We start from the raw sequence: 16,396 nt of genomic DNA, 5'->3' as shown, positions 1-16,396 counted from the left end.
CTTGACAACCGATGCTGGTGTGTTTACATCCCCGTAACTTAGCGGTTCGGCAAAAGAGACTGATAGAATAAGTACTAGGCTTACAAAGAATAAGTCCAGCGGTCGATTTGCTCGACTAAATGCGGTGCTCCAGCATGGCCGCAGTCAAATGACTGAAACAAGTAAAAGAGTGAAAGAGTAATTGTATCTAACAGGCAGAACGATCTTATAGTCTTATTCGTTGGTTCTCAGATTCCTTGTTTTAAGCATTGTTTAAGATATCGCGTGATAGACATACAAAATATGTCCGGGGAACTAAACGATATCTAATCCTGTGTCTTTAATCCTAAATAAGATTCTTGAATTAACCTGTTAAGGTGGATAAATTGAACCTGCTACAGTTAGATCATTACAGCAGTCTAATTCACTGATGCTGGACAATCTGCAAGCTTGGTTGATTTGATAATACTAGGTGACACTAGGTCTACTATTATTTGTCAACTTAGTTAATTAGTTTTTGTTTTTTTAGTCTATGATTATTGTTAGCTTAATTGTTTTGTTTTTTATTTTGCTTGTTGTTACTGACAACTTAGTTAATTAGGGTTTTTAGTATTGTTGTTGTTTTTTTTGTTATTGCCACTTAATTATTTTTTTGTTTTTTATTTTGTTTGTTGTTTTTGATAACTTAGTTAATTAGTTTGTTTTGTTTGTTTTTTTTTTCAAGTAGAGGGATGAGGTTGATATTTGTTAGTTTAAGAACCACTGCATTATCATAGATACGTCGTCATAAATACGCTATCATAAATATGCTCTCATGAATACGCTGTAATTATGCACTCATAAACAAGCTGTCATAGATACAGTATCATAAACACTTTCATAGCAACACCATCATAAATATACTATCAAAACAGGCTACCATAAGGAGGCTAGCATTAATACGTTATCAATAATAGGCTATCAAAGATACGCCTTCAAACACACGTTCATATATAGGCTCTCATAGACATATCAGAAATAAATTATCATAAACATGCTATCATATATATATATTGTTTGCCATCACAAGAAGCTATCGTAGATTACGATCTCATCAATACACTAACACAAATTCGCAGCCACAAATACGCTCTCACGAACAGAATAGAACATTGAATTAAAATATACAAAGAACTTGCAAATAATTGCAATACCAGAATAACTTATTGCTTTGCTTTTTTTTTTTTAGAAACAATACAAGATATGTAATTTTTACTACGTTCATACGGACCCTAGAGAAATACGAGGTGACGAAAATAAAGTACATCAGGTGCAATGTTAGCAACGTTAGTAATTCAAGTCAAAAGCATTTCACGTCATCATTTGCAATAAAAAGTTTTATAGGTGGGGGTGTATTCTGTAATTAATTCTTAAAGTAGAATATTTAAAGCCTAGGCGTGTCTACAGTTATTGAGTGGAGAAGTATTATGAACAACATCAATCATCGTTATTGTTTCTTGTTTTCAGTAGTCTTATTTCCATTGTATGCTTTCATTGCACAACCGATGAAATCTATGTGCTTGGGGTATATTGTGTTTGATTTTTCTGTTTTCTATTGTATTAAAAAGTACTCTTAGGACGTGTGCAGTGTCTAGGAATGCTAGTGTCGTTTGCTGCGTTCTTATGTCTAGGAATGCTAGTGTCGTTTGCTGCGTTGTTACGTCTAGGAATGCTAGTGTCGTTTGCTGTGTTGATGAAGAATGAAAATGTTCCAGGGTTGCGTGTGAAATTGAATAACAACACTCACGAACAGAGTTAATAACAGAAGCTTTATTTACCGCACATAGTTGTTTTCTGTGTTGGTGTTTGGATGAAAAATAAAAACGACAATTTATATACACTGGGTGGGGAGACATACTACTGGGACCTACGACAAATTAGCTGACTAGCCTATCACAAATGGGGAAACAAACGCGCTAAATTCATGACAGCAAAATCTATAGCATTATTTATCTGCACGGCGGGTGAATGAAAAATGAGAACGGAGTCGTTACAGCAACGGCCTCAACATTCTGAAGTTGCCGTCATTAGAAGGTTGCAGAAAATCGAATCACATGGCGGCTTGATACTGACTGTTCGGTCACGTGAAACGACCGTGACCTCACTGCGGTATCCAGCGATTCGGTTTCGAAGCTGCGACTCTAGTTTTGTTCTGCTTTTTTATTATTTTTTTTTATTACAAAAGTAAGCATTGGAGTTTTGAACATATATTAGTCGGCATCTTTTATCATAATAATTCCCAAAACACCTGCTATTTATTATAGGGACTGTTTCTGTTTTCAGTCCTTCTCATGATTTGGTTATTTCTGTTCTGTGATTTAGTTGTCAAGGCACATAGCTGAGTGGCTAGGGGTATTCGGCTCAGGTTAATAAGGTCGCGATTTCGATTCCTGGTGGCGCGTTGTCTCCTTGAGCAAAACACTTTATTTCACATTGCTCCAGTCCACCCAGCTGGCAAAATTGAGTTGTACCTTAATTCAAAGGGTTAGCCTTGTCATTTTGTGTCACGCTGAACCTCCCTGAGAACTACTTTAAGGGTACACATTAGGGTGGAGAGAAAAATGCAACTTTCGAAATTGGTAACCTAGAATCAATATTTTGTTTCGAATTATGGTATAAAGAACTCTGCGGCTAAATATTTTTTCAAGCTCCGCAATGCAATTGAAAATTTTAAAAATCGCTATTTTTAGTCAAATTTTGGATTTCATGGATTATAAGTCGTAACGAATACATATTTCTACATAGCAGAATGCGAAACAGTAAATATAGTATCATTAAGAGGTTGCATACTAAGTTTCAATACAATTGACTAATATCTTGAGGTTCCGCATTGACTCGACTAACATACTCGGCTAACAGCCCAATGTTCTCTTTTGCCTACAGTCATGTCCTGTTATGTTAGAATACTGAACTCACTCAAAGTGTGATTGATATTCTCGTCTCCTTTCCTGCAAATTCTATAATTGCTGTCTGACCGAGTTTTGTCGATCTTTGCCTTGATCGGGACTTGTTCTAAGGGTTTGTCTCTGAGCGACTGTAATTAACGTTTCTGTTTCTTATTTCAAGGTCCCGTCCGTCAACCAAAGCCTTCGGGCTTCACTTCCAGTATTTTTAGCTTGTTGTATGAATTGACCATGCAGTTCCATTTCTTACCATTGGTTCATTCTGTTGTTTTTCCTTTCACCAGTCCTTGCGTTCTAAGTTCAAATTCCGCCAAAGTTGACTTTGCTTTTCATCATTTCGAGGTCGATAAAATAAATGTAAGTCAAGCACTCGAGTTGATGTAATAGATAGCCCCTTCTCCCCAAATTTCAGGTCTTCAGGTCATCATCATTATCCTTATTATTATTATTATTATTATTATTATTATTATTATTATTTGATGCTTAGTGATATTTCGCCCATCGCTACGTTCTGAGTTCAAATTCTGCTGAGGTCGGCTTTTCCTTTCATCCTTTCGGGGTCGATAAATTAAGTACAAGTAAAACACTGGAGTCGATGTAATCGACTATCCCTCTCCCTAAAATTTCAGGCCCTGTATCTATAGTAAAAAGAATCGTCGTCGTCGTCGTCGTTGTTATTGTTGTTATTGTTATTATTATTATTATTATATTATTATTATTATTAAGGCGGCGAGCTGGCAAAATCGTTGGCGCACCGGGCAAAATATTTAACGACATTTCGTCCGTCTTTACATTCTAATGTTGATTTTTGTCTTTCATCCTTTCGGGGTTGATAAAATACGTACCAGTTGAACACTGAGGTCAATGTAATCGACTAATCCCTTGATCCGATCGAGGGAACAGCTTTCTCGTGAAATTAACATGCAAGTGGCTGAACACTCCACAGACACCCGTACCCTTAACGTAGTTCTCGGGGAGATTCAGCGTGACACACAATCTGACAAGGCTGGTCCCGTTGAAATACAGGTATTAGTCATTTTTACCAGCTGAGTGGAAACAACTTGAAATGAATCGTCTTGCTCGAGAGACACAACGCGTCATAAGGTATCGAATACGCGACCTTGCTATCGTGAGCCGAATATCTCTAACTATTTAGCCACGCGCCTTCACACAATAAATTAGGATAACAATTACGTAATCTGCTAATACAATCTGCCTGTTGAGTTGGGAGCCGTTTTTAATTTTTTTTCACTTTTATGCGAATTTCTTGTTCATTTTCTCAGTCACTCGTCTTATCGCTTCTCCTATATTCTCCGTAAGCATATCATATCACATTTCTAATGCCTCATCAATCATATTTTCATTGCTGTTATAAATGACACTTGACAATTTCTCCATTTTCTGAAACATGGTTAACTTTACTGACCTTTTTTTCAATGCAGAAACTTCTATTAGCACGGTATCTTACGAAAGAAAAAAAACCTACCACATTGTCACTTCCGTCAGAAAAAAAAAAAGTCGTTTAAGCACATATGTTGCGTCAAGTCCCCTACACCATCTTGCTGCTTCCCTTCCCTACTTGCTACCTCCCCCGCCTCTCTCTCTCTCTCAATTTTCTTGCTCTTATAAATTCTTTTATAAGTTCTTTTATCTGTTTCGTGAGTAATATCCTCCCACTTCCTTATCGTATCTTGTAATGTGCTTATTGATCGTATTTCCTACGTTTTCTATTCTGAAGTTTTTATCTTTAAACTTGCCCTTTTTAATCTTCATATGACCAACACCATTTTTAACACACACACACACGTGCGCGCGCGCACATACGTACGTACGCACGCAAGCACTCACGCACACACACATTATTATCGTTTATATTTTTATTAAGGCATCAAACTGGTAGAATCGTTCTGAGTTCGAATTCTTCCAAGGTCGACTTTGCTTTTCATTTTTTCGGGATCGATAAAACAAGTTCCAGTTGAGTACTGGGGTCACAGTAATCGACTAGCTCCTCCCCAGAAATTTCTGGCCCTGTGCTTATAGGGGAAAGAATTATTATTATTACTGTTTTACTCGTTCCAGTCAAGTTGGGTTCTGACCGTACTGGGAAACCGTTATCTCTCTCTCTCTCTCTCTCTCTCTCTATATATATATATATTATATATATATATATATATATATATATATATATATATATATATATATTTAAAAAAAGGAGATGTCGAACACGAGTGGTGATATATAAAAAAGGAAATGAAGAAAATGCTGACAAATAATTGAAGTAATTTAAGTAATTTAATTAGGTGAAAGTTCTTTTTACCGGTTGCGCATTTGTTATGCTTATCAAAATATAAAAGAGAGATTAGAGTTCCTTTCTTATAGAATTTTTCCTCTTATATATATATATATATATATATACACACAGTAATCCTTCGACATATCGCAGTTCACCTATCGCGGTTTATTATTTAAGCTTATGTCAATTCTTCCGTGGTGTTGTTTTTCATTTATAATAAAAATAAATGTATACAAACCATAAAATTTTTAAAATATATATATACAGTACTGTTTCTACTTCGCGGATTTTCACCTATCACGGCGGATTTTGGAACGTAACACACGCGATAGTCGAGGTCGAGGGATTACTTTGTGTGTGTGTGTGTGTGTGTGTGTGTGTATAAACAGATACTATATTCTACGGTATAGCGACACAAGGCTAATAACCATCCCATAAAATTACTCTGGTAGATGGGAATAATAAGCGGTAGCCGTAATATATATAGCATAGGAGTTTTTATGACCGCACTCAAAAGAAACTTAGAGGAGATCAGACATACATACACACACACACACACACACTCACTCACGTCTGAAACACTGTTGATCCTAATTCTGCTCGATCAAACCTGACCTGGGATTAAAAAACAAACAAACAAAAAACCCAGCATATATGTCTTTCTTTTCCCGTTTATTCCAATATTCATCCTCTCTGCCCACTTTCCTTGTCGTATGTTATCAGTTTTTGCTTTCCTCTCAGTTCGATATCTCTAATCTTCTGACTCCCTTCATTACCACATTCTACTGTAATCCTACAATTCCAGTCTCCATCCTCCAAATATATCTGTATCTCTTAACTATAAATTCTTTAAGCTTTTATATTTAATCTGGTGGGAAACTGGGAGGAGAAATAGATAATTTTAAGTTTGTATGAGATACTTTGAGCCAGTGATTCTTAACTTTTCTTCTTCTTTTTCTTTGCTTACTGCCCACTTTTTAACCCAAATTACTACTGTAGCCCCTTGGAAGACGCTATTAGATGAAAAGGAACCCTAATTTACTATTTGCAATCTATATTAATCGCAGCTGTATCACATAAAGACAAAGCGCTTGTTAAACCTGACAAAAATTATTATTTCAAAGTAACCTAATTTGTGTATTAGCGAAGAATAATATATAGATACTTCGTTTTTGTATTTAACTTGCAAGATTCTTGATATGAATTCGTGTATTGAAACAAATCTTGTAGTGCCAATAATAACATACGCACTGGTTCAATATTACTTCTTTATTGTTGGTCAATTCGTTAAACATCTAACCAACTAATCGATCGTTTGCTTAATGTGCTGGTGGATCTTTTCTGTTTGGCTGCCACTTTTCAGTTTCTTCGATTTCCGTTCCAACGGATTTCATATTCGGTCTGTTAATGTAGTATTTTAAAGTAATCATTGACGTGAAATTCATTTTCGCTATAAATCAATAAATAAAGAGTCAATAGCTTTTAAAGTTTGAAAATTTGGGGTAATTTTAGCCAATCGAAATCCACAGACATATTAGGTGCTTGTCTCCATAGTAACAAGCCAAGCTGTTACCAAGTTCTTGTGGCGTGTTCCTTTTGTCGCTTATTAAATACTTAAAACTCATTCGATATGAGCTGATCGTGTGATATGCTAAGAATAACAGCTAAATAGGTCGTAAATCGTGCACAAAATTTCATTATTATTTTTTTTTGTTTTGCATAATCGCATAAATTCCGGTGTGTAGAATACAAATTCGCAAAATTTTATCTGAAAATTCAAAAAAATTAAAAAGTTATGAGGGGTTATATGGCGTGCTTAAAACAGAATTCTGCCAATATTTTATTTGTTTACAGTTGACAACGCATGCTGTCACGCACAAAATAACAGCTTCCAAATCCCGTTTTCTGACTGGGTAAAACTGATCAAACATTAAGCTTCTGTAACTTTTTTTTTTAAACATTTCTAGAAAAAGTGAAACGTGGAAAATTACATCAATACACGAATTTTTTTAATTTTCAGTAAACTTCAAAATTCCCACAAATATAGCCAAACAGAAAAGATCCGTGCAGGTTGGACACACAATCGATTATTAGTCAAAGTCCTTTCGTCGCTATTCGCGACCTCCACTTAATGACATGTTCTCTCTCTACAAGGCCTGCTCCGAGTCTCACCCAGAACAGACATTGAAGGAAGAGGGTGAGTCATTGAAATGGTCGCGAAGAGAGGCGAAAGGATTTTGACTAACAATCGATTGGTTGTTTAACCAACAAATTAAACAAACGATCAATTAATTAGTTGGTTAGATATTTAACCAATTGATCAACAATAAAGTGATATTGAACCAGTGCGTGTGTTATTATTATTGGCGAAATGACCGTCCCAAGATACAACAAAATCTATAAATATATAAAGTTTATAAAGACCGTCACAAATAAATTTTAATAATGTGTAATTGATTTACAAACTCGTAGAACACAAAATATATAGTAACAAAAAATATTCTTATAGTTGGCCCTCGATAGGGAACCTTATGGCTTCAGTGATATTAGTGATACTATTATGATGTAGGAGAGCTTTTAGATTTTAAACATCTCGAAGAGGAAGCTTTCTCTACTAATTGCGTTAATAATCTCGGTTACTCTTTTCTTTTCTTTTTAGGCATAAAATTCTTTATAGGCGCAGCATGGTTAAGAAACTCGCTTTACAAGCTGCCTGGTTTAGTGTTCAATCCTATAGCGTGATGCCTTGGACAAGTATCTTCTACTATAGTCCCTGGCCGTCTAATGCCTTGTGAGTGAATTTAGTTGACATACTATGTGAAAACATATCGTGTGCGTGCGTGTGCGTGTTTTCCCTACCACCCCACCACCATCACCACTTGACAACGGGTGTTGGTATGTTCACGTTCCCATAACTTAACAGTTCGACATAAAACCGGTAGAATAAGTACCAAACTTTAAAAAAAAATAAAAAAAAGAAGTACCGAGGTCGATTTAAACTCTTCAGGTAGTGCCCCAGCATGGTCGAAGTTCAATGACTGAAACACGTAAAAGGTAAAAGGTTCTATGTGAGACGCTGCTTCTGAGAGGTGGTAATCTACGTAACGCCTAGAGGTAACCAACTTTTCATCAAGTTGCTTATATGGAAATTTAACACAATGTCACTATGTAATGAAACCAATTAACTTTTGATAATCATCGCGTCTCTGCATTCAGAGCGTTCGTCATTTTCATCAAAAACTTGCCAAGAAAAAAAAATCAAAGGAATGAATTTGAATTTGATATGACAATGTAAGATAGCTTTTATTATACTGGGCGAGGACACCAGTAATGCATTCAATATATGCGATAGGTCTTAAGTGCATATAATAACATTTTAACATATTTTATATAATAACAGCACATTTCATATAATACCGCTCACAGAAGGAGCTTCTTCACGTGCACAAGCCATGACATTTCCGGGTGAAATAGTTTCCCATAAAATAGTTTCAACTTCTTTAAAATGTATTTCACCTTTGGTGCTTGAAGTAAGCCTTCGAACAAAAAGCATTCTTCTCGGAAGCGATTGTCATTTAAAAGAAAAAAATCATATATGCTATCCCTTACAATGGATTTTATTTTCTCTCTTTGAGCCGTTGTGGTTAATAAAGAAATTATTATTATAAAAGGGAACGAGAAGCGGAATTGTAAGAACGTTTGAAGAAATACTTTAGTGTTTTTCTTTCTGGCTCTTAAGGTTCTGAGTTCAAATCCCACTAAAGTCAACCTTACCTTTCATCCTTTCGGGGTCAATATCAACTCTCCTTAAAACTACTGGCATTGCGCCTAAATCAAAAATCATTAGTAGACGACGAACTAGCAGAATCGTTAGAGTGTTTAGCGGCTTATCTTCCTGCTCATCTTCTGAGCTTAAATCCCACCTTTCAGATCAATAAAATAAAGTGTTGGTCAAGTACTAAGGTTGATAATGTTGATTAACCTTCTCCCCTAAAACTGCTGGCCTAGTACCAAAATTTGAAGCAATTATTGGGGTGGCAGTGTTGGGAAAATGCTTTATAGTAATTTCTTCGGATTTTACATTCTCAGTTCAAATTACGCCAAGGTCAACTTGGCCTTTAATCCTTTCGAGGTTTATGAATTAGGTATCAATGCAATAGTGGAGTCGATTGAATCGACAAGCCTCTTACCGAAAATGTTTAAGACTTGTGCCAATGCTAGAAAAAATATTATACACTTTTGAATTATTGTCTAATTGTACATATTTCTGAATCAATATGTCTTCATCTATATACAATTTTATCCATACCGCTATATTGATTCTGATACTAGATCCTTATCTAAAGGCAACAGTTGCTTATTTACCAGGTAAAAATGATACCATAAGTTGGAAGAAAAAGAAACGAACACATCTAGATCAGCGGTTTTCAACCGGGATTCATATGGCTCTTGGGGGAGGGGTCTATATAAGATTTTGTTGTTAAAATTTATGTGCAATAAACTGGTTATATTTCGACAGCATACGAAATATTTAAACAATTTTTTTTATAGAATTCCCAATAATATTTAATCAAATGAGTCTCCATTTTAGACATCGAATAGCTATGACGGCCCACCCGAGTGAAATAGAAATCAAAGGGATTCATAGGTAAAAAAATTGTTGAAATGAACGGAGATTGGCAATTAACTTTAAACTTTTAAAGTGGAACGTCATCGAATTTAATCTCGCCGGTGTCGAGGACTTGCCAAAGCTAAACTGAATAGATCCGCTTGCCCTCGGACTGAACTAATGCAAAAAGAAAAAAAAGCCTTTACCTTTCCAGTGTTGCTAAATAACTTAATAAAAATATTAAATGCTATAAATTCTGTTAGTAAATCCAATGGTGTTAATTTGTTGAAATAAATTAGTTCAAGCTATAATGAGGAGTGGTGAAATCGGTATTATGGTCATGGGTTTTTTAACTATTTAGACAGTTTATTTTGGTGAAGTAGCTAACGGACGTATTTGATGAGTTTCAAAACCCCAGTGCCGTAGGGAAGTGAGAATCCGACGGTTTCAGTCAGACAGACCAGCTCTTGGCAAACAGGATGATGTTGATCATAAATATATATTTCTTTGCTACCCACAAGTGGCTAAGCACAGAGGGGACAAACAAGGACAAACAAACGGATCAAGTCGATTTCATCGACCCCAGAGCGTAACTGGTACTTAATTTATCGACCCCGAAAGGATGAAAGGCAAAGTTGACCTCGGCGGAATTTGAACCCAGAACGTAACGGCAGACGAAATACGGCTACGCATTTCGCCCGGCGTGCTAACGATTCTGCCAGCTCGCCGCCTTATAAATACGAGCCTCCCCGGCGTGGAATCAAACCCCGGTCTCCCGCGTGCCAGGCGGGGATACTTACCACTAAACTAGTTGGGATAAGAGAGCAAGAGAAAGGGGTAAACGAAGCCAAGATGATGGCGACTGAAAAAATAAATAACGATTGGAAGTGGGAGGATAATTGTAATAAAGTGTAAAAGTAAATAACTGAACTGAGACTGACGAGACAGATGAAGTGTAATGTCGATATGGATGTGGAGGTGGTGAGGGGGGGCGATCGGGATGTTTAAAGTTGGTGACTGGTTAGAATGACAAGACATGGAGTTGAATAAGTGCTTAGTAGCACAAACAACAAAACTAACCAGGAATATGTGTGTATGTGTGCGTTTGTGTATCTGTGTGTGTGTGTGTATGTGAACATGTATATATACATATACACACGCACACACACACACACACACACACACGATGTAAAAAGGGGGGCCAGTAAAAGAAAGGGGGATATATACGCGCATAGACACGGGTATACGTAAGTACATACAAGCGTGCATAGACGATGATTATAATGATGGTGGTGGTGATGATAATGATAGTGGTGGTCTCCCATAATTAAAGAAAGACGGTTCAGCAATTTCTTGCTGAACAACCCGATTTGTTTATAGTAATCAAATGTTCATGATTAGCTCACTCTCTTACTCTCCCCCCCTCTCTCTCCCCATAAAATCGACGTTGCCTGAACAGGTGCACGGTATACCACGCATCAGGTGTTAAAGCGTTTTACTCAAGAACACAACGCACCACCCGGTCTAGGAATTGAAACTGCGATCTCACGATCGCGAATGTAACACTCACTATGCTTATATATATATATATAATATATATATATATATATGCATACGTGCACCATACATAAATACATACCTCCATACACATAAACATTCCTACATGCATATATCCGTTTTTTTATTACCCACAAGGGGCTACACACAGAGGAGACAAACAAGGACAGACAAACGGATTAAGTCGATTACATCGACCCCAGTGCGTAACTGGTACTTAATTTATCGACCCCGAAAGGATGAAAGGCAAAGTCGACCTCGGCGGAATTTGAACTCAGAACGTTACGGCAGACGAAATACAGCTACGCATTTCGCCCGGCGTGCTAACGGTTCTGCCAGCTCGCCGCCTTCTTCATGCATATATCATTCTACTGACATGGAGGAACGTGTACTAAAAATAAGCTACTCACACACATTTTTATGATTCTCTTGCATGCTAAGTAGCTATATAATACATAAGTACAGTAACGTTCACTGGTTATACTGATGTAATTAACGCAATTAAATATGATGATTATGACAATGCGATTACATGTCAAGCAGTTAAATGAATAAGTAAATTCAATACAATTTTTAACTTGCTCCTTCATCCGCCCTAATTTCTGGCCTTGTGCTTATAATACACAAACTATCGGCTTCAAATTTTGACACAAGACCAGCAATTTCGGGGTGGGGCCAGTCGATTACGACGAGCCCGGTGCTCAACTGGTGCTTACAACATGTATAAGCTATATAATTTTTTATGTGTATCTCTACAGATTGTCTATAGAATTCAGAGGCAGCACCGTAAGTTACGACGTTTCCTATACGAATCCATCTATATAAACAATACAATCGAAGATAGAAAAATAGGTAATGGGTGGATATCATTTTATCGACCCCGAAAAAGATGAAAGGCAAAGTCGACCACGGCAGAATTTGAACTCAAAACATAAAAACGGGACAAAATTCTGTTAAGCATTTTGTCTGGTGTGCCAACGAGTCTGCCAGCACGCCGCCTTGTATTAATGAACGTGTAGTTAATAATCCTTTCTACTACAGGCACAAGGCCTGGAGTTTGTGGGGAGAGGTTAGTCGATTACATCGACCCCAGTACTTGACTGGTACTTAATTTATCGATCATGAAAGAATGGAAGGCAAAGTCGATCTCGGTTGAATTTGAACTCACTGCTAAGCATTTCGCCCGGCGTGCTAACGATTCAGCCAGAGTGTATAGCTAATAATAGTTCTTGATAATTTAATTACTGAGGAAGTGAAAACAGTCAAGTATTGAAGTCGATGAAATCGACTAACCCACTCCTCTTAAAATTATTGTCCCTATGTCAAAACTTGAAACAATATTAGTAATTAAATGATTAATTAGTAATTAATAAAAAGAAATCTATAATGATCTCTAAGATCATAATATTGTTTAGGAATGTTATGAAAATAATTTGATTGTTAAGGAAAAAATATTGATTGCTACAGCGATAGCTGTAATTTTGGTAGAGTGATGATAATGACTTTTATTTCAAGAATGTTAGTTTCGAAGATATATTTAACCCTTTACAGTTTAAACCAGCTATATCTGGCCTAAATATTCTACATGTTTTATGCTCATACTGGCCAGATCCAGCCTCTCACACCTACCTTGCAATGTGATTCTAAAAATAATCAATCACATCGATGAAATCTTGAAGCTGCAAGCATAATGCAGGATAAATTCGAAACAATGTGAATAAATAAGTATTACATTTGATAATCTGAATGTTAAAAGGTTAAACAATATGATAACGGCGGTGATGGCTGTATGGAAGGATATATTGTTAAACTAGTAAGGATGAATGGTAAGGTTGTAATGACGACTGTAAAAAAAAAGAGGTAATCATGAAAGTGATAAATTGTAATTCTTTGAGGAATTACAAGTTTTTAAAGAATTATTAAAAATATATAATTCGTTAAAGAATCATAAAGAATTATTAATCTTTAATCACATCTAAATCGATGACGATCGGTGTCAAGCTTACTACATTAATTTTTATTCCCCACTTAGATGATTATAGAGATAATTAACTTGATTAGGTGGTCACATTCTAATTACTAATTACTAAATTAAATTAAAATATAAATCGTTTCACTCTAGAGTGGTATTATTTTATTGCTAAGGTTAATATTGACGATTGCTGCAATATATAGTAAGAGATATGATTCAGCAAAACCGAATCTTTTCTACTCTAGGCACAGGGCCCGAAATTGTTGGGGAGGGGGCTAGTCGATTAGATCGACCTTAGTATGCAACTGGTACTTAATTTATCGATCCCGAAAAGATGAAGGGTAAAGTCGACCTCGGCGGAATTTGAACTCAGAACGTAAAGTCAGACGAAATACCTATTTCTATTTCTTTACTACCCACAAGGGGCTAAACACAGAGAGGACAAACAAGGACATACAAACGGATTGAGTCGATTACATTGACCCCAGTGCGTAACTGGTACTTAATTTATCGACCCCGAAAGGATGAAAGGCAAAGTCGATCTCGGTGGGATTTGAACTCAGAACGTAGCGGCGGACGAAATATCACAAAGCATTTCGCCCGGCGAGCTAACGTTTCTGCCAGCTCGCCGCCTTTCAGCGAAACCGAATCTGTGAATGAAGTTCGATTTCTGGAGAATCTAGTTCTATTTACATTGGCTGTTAATCGATAATATCCTGAGAAAAAGAACAAACATTACAACTTCCTTTCTCACCCAACTGAATCCAACAAAACTGTTCATCATTTAAGACTGTCACGGCTAACTATTCAACAAGATCCCTGGTTCTCAACCGAGGTTCATATGGCCCTTGGTGGTGGGGGTCCATATAAGATTTTGTTTTAGTCGAGCAAATCGACTACAGGACTTATATTTTTAAGCCTAGTAATTATTCTATCTTGCTGAACCGCTAAGTTACAGAGACGTAAACACACCAGCACCGGTTGTCAAGCGGTGATGTGGGGACAGACAGACACAAGGACACACACACACGCATATATACGACGGGCTTCTTTCAGTTTCCGTCTACCAAACCCATTCACAAGGCTTTGGTCGACCCGTGGCTATAGTAGAAGACACTTGCCCAAGGTGCCATGCAGTGTAACTGAACCCGAAACTATGTTGTTGGGAAGTAAGCTTCTTACCACTCAGCCACTCCTGCGTCACCACACAGCTACTCTGCGCCTGGTTCTACTTCTACAATACACAAAATATTTTAACAATTTTTTCTGCAGTTCCTAATAATATTTAGTCATAAAAAATATAACAAGAATTTCTCGACATTGAATCGTTAAGAGGGTCCTACCTACAGAATAAAACATCAATCAAAGGGTCCATAAGCAAAACCTGGTTGAGAATCACTGGACTAGAGCCTCTACGCATTCGCTTGACCTACTAGAAAAAAAGTAATCACATTCATTAAAAACTACACATAACTGACTTCAACAAGGAGAATGATGTAGTCCTAGGTACATTGTCTAAAAACTGAGTAGAATGGTTATGGATGGAACGCTATGATCACAAGTTTGCTTAATCAGATATGAATTAGGGTTAAATTCAGAAACAGTCAAAAGAATTGTTAAATTTCTTCCAACCACTTAAAGTATCGATTTTTCGTGAGGTTTTCTTTAAATTTTCTGCAATAATGTACTGATTTCTAGAAAGGTAAAAATGAATGCGATTTTCGTCATAGGATGCAAAACTACATTTTTTGAAAATAATCTGGTGAAAACTTGATATACTTAAAATGATTTGAAGAAATTTAACAAGATCCAGATAAATATTTATCGTTGTCTGTGTGTCTCTTTGTGTGTTATATCCTCGCATAGTGGAAAGGAAATAGAGTGCAATATTAAGATGTCTATTACTGTAGAATCAATAGCGCATCGGACAGAAAGCAATGAAGCATTTAGCAACGTGCCTTTACGTTCTGCGTTCAAATCCTCTCCTGTATCAAAAAAGTGATGTACTAATCAAATACTCTATCAACTGTTTCTCTCCCTTCAAATTCCCGGTTTTGTGCTTTGTTAGAAATGAATATTATGATAGAAATTAGGAAAAAGATATCTTGCTGTTAATATATATATGCCAGTCTATCAAATGTGTAAATACATTTATTGCTATTACTCAGGACCAGTAGTTCTCAACCGGGTCCATGATTCATATAAGATTTTTGAGTGTCCACTCAGGTAAATTAGGGATCCTCAATCGTGTTTTAAGGATCTATGAATTTTTGTTTTAGATGAATTTATTGCGTTAAATAACATCTAAAGCAAAAATAAATACATCTAATAAATAAAAACAGTACTTTTCTTTCTTGAATGTTTTACAAGTACATAGTTCAACATGTTTTTGGCCACTGAGAATACTATTGCAAAGCTACACAAGTGAATGGGTGAAAAACAAATTTGGAATTGCGAAATAAGTATCGATAACACTAGTTTTTAAATATTGTATGGCAATGGGGTCCACCAGAATAAAATAGTAACCAAAGGGGTCCAAAAGTAAAAGGAAAAAGGAGAAAATGACTGAGAACCACAGGCGAGGGCGAATGCATGGCTGTGTAGCTAATTAAGTTTGATTCTAAACCACAAAGCGTTTTCTACAATGGTCAGTTGACAGCCAACAGGCTATTGTAGACTAATGACTTGTGGAGGAAATTTTGAAAGCTTGAAACTGCAAAAAGTAGTGATATATGTGTGTGATTATATGCGTGTACCACAACTCTTCTCAAAACCCTAAGGAGTTAAAGAGCCAGTGATCGGCATAGAAAGTCGTGATAATTGTTTAGGAGATGACAAGGGATTATTCTTCATGATTTTCTGGAACGTGTCCATACCGTGAACAGCGAGCGGTACAAAAAGCTTAGAGAAGCCAATAGAAGTGGGGGAAAAAAGCGAACAAGAATTTGAAAACGGTACACATTCACCATGAAAATATGCAACTACACTCATCTTTGGCAACAAACCAGACGATCGGTGAATTGAGGTGGTCAGTGGTACCGCCT

This window comes from Octopus sinensis, linkage group LG17 (assembly GCF_006345805.1).
Source record: "Octopus sinensis linkage group LG17, ASM634580v1, whole genome shotgun sequence".
NCBI classification, from domain to species: Eukaryota; Metazoa; Mollusca; class Cephalopoda; order Octopoda; family Octopodidae; genus Octopus; species Octopus sinensis.
The sequence above is the reverse complement of the archived record's forward strand: the minus strand, read 5'-3'. Positions refer to the sequence as shown.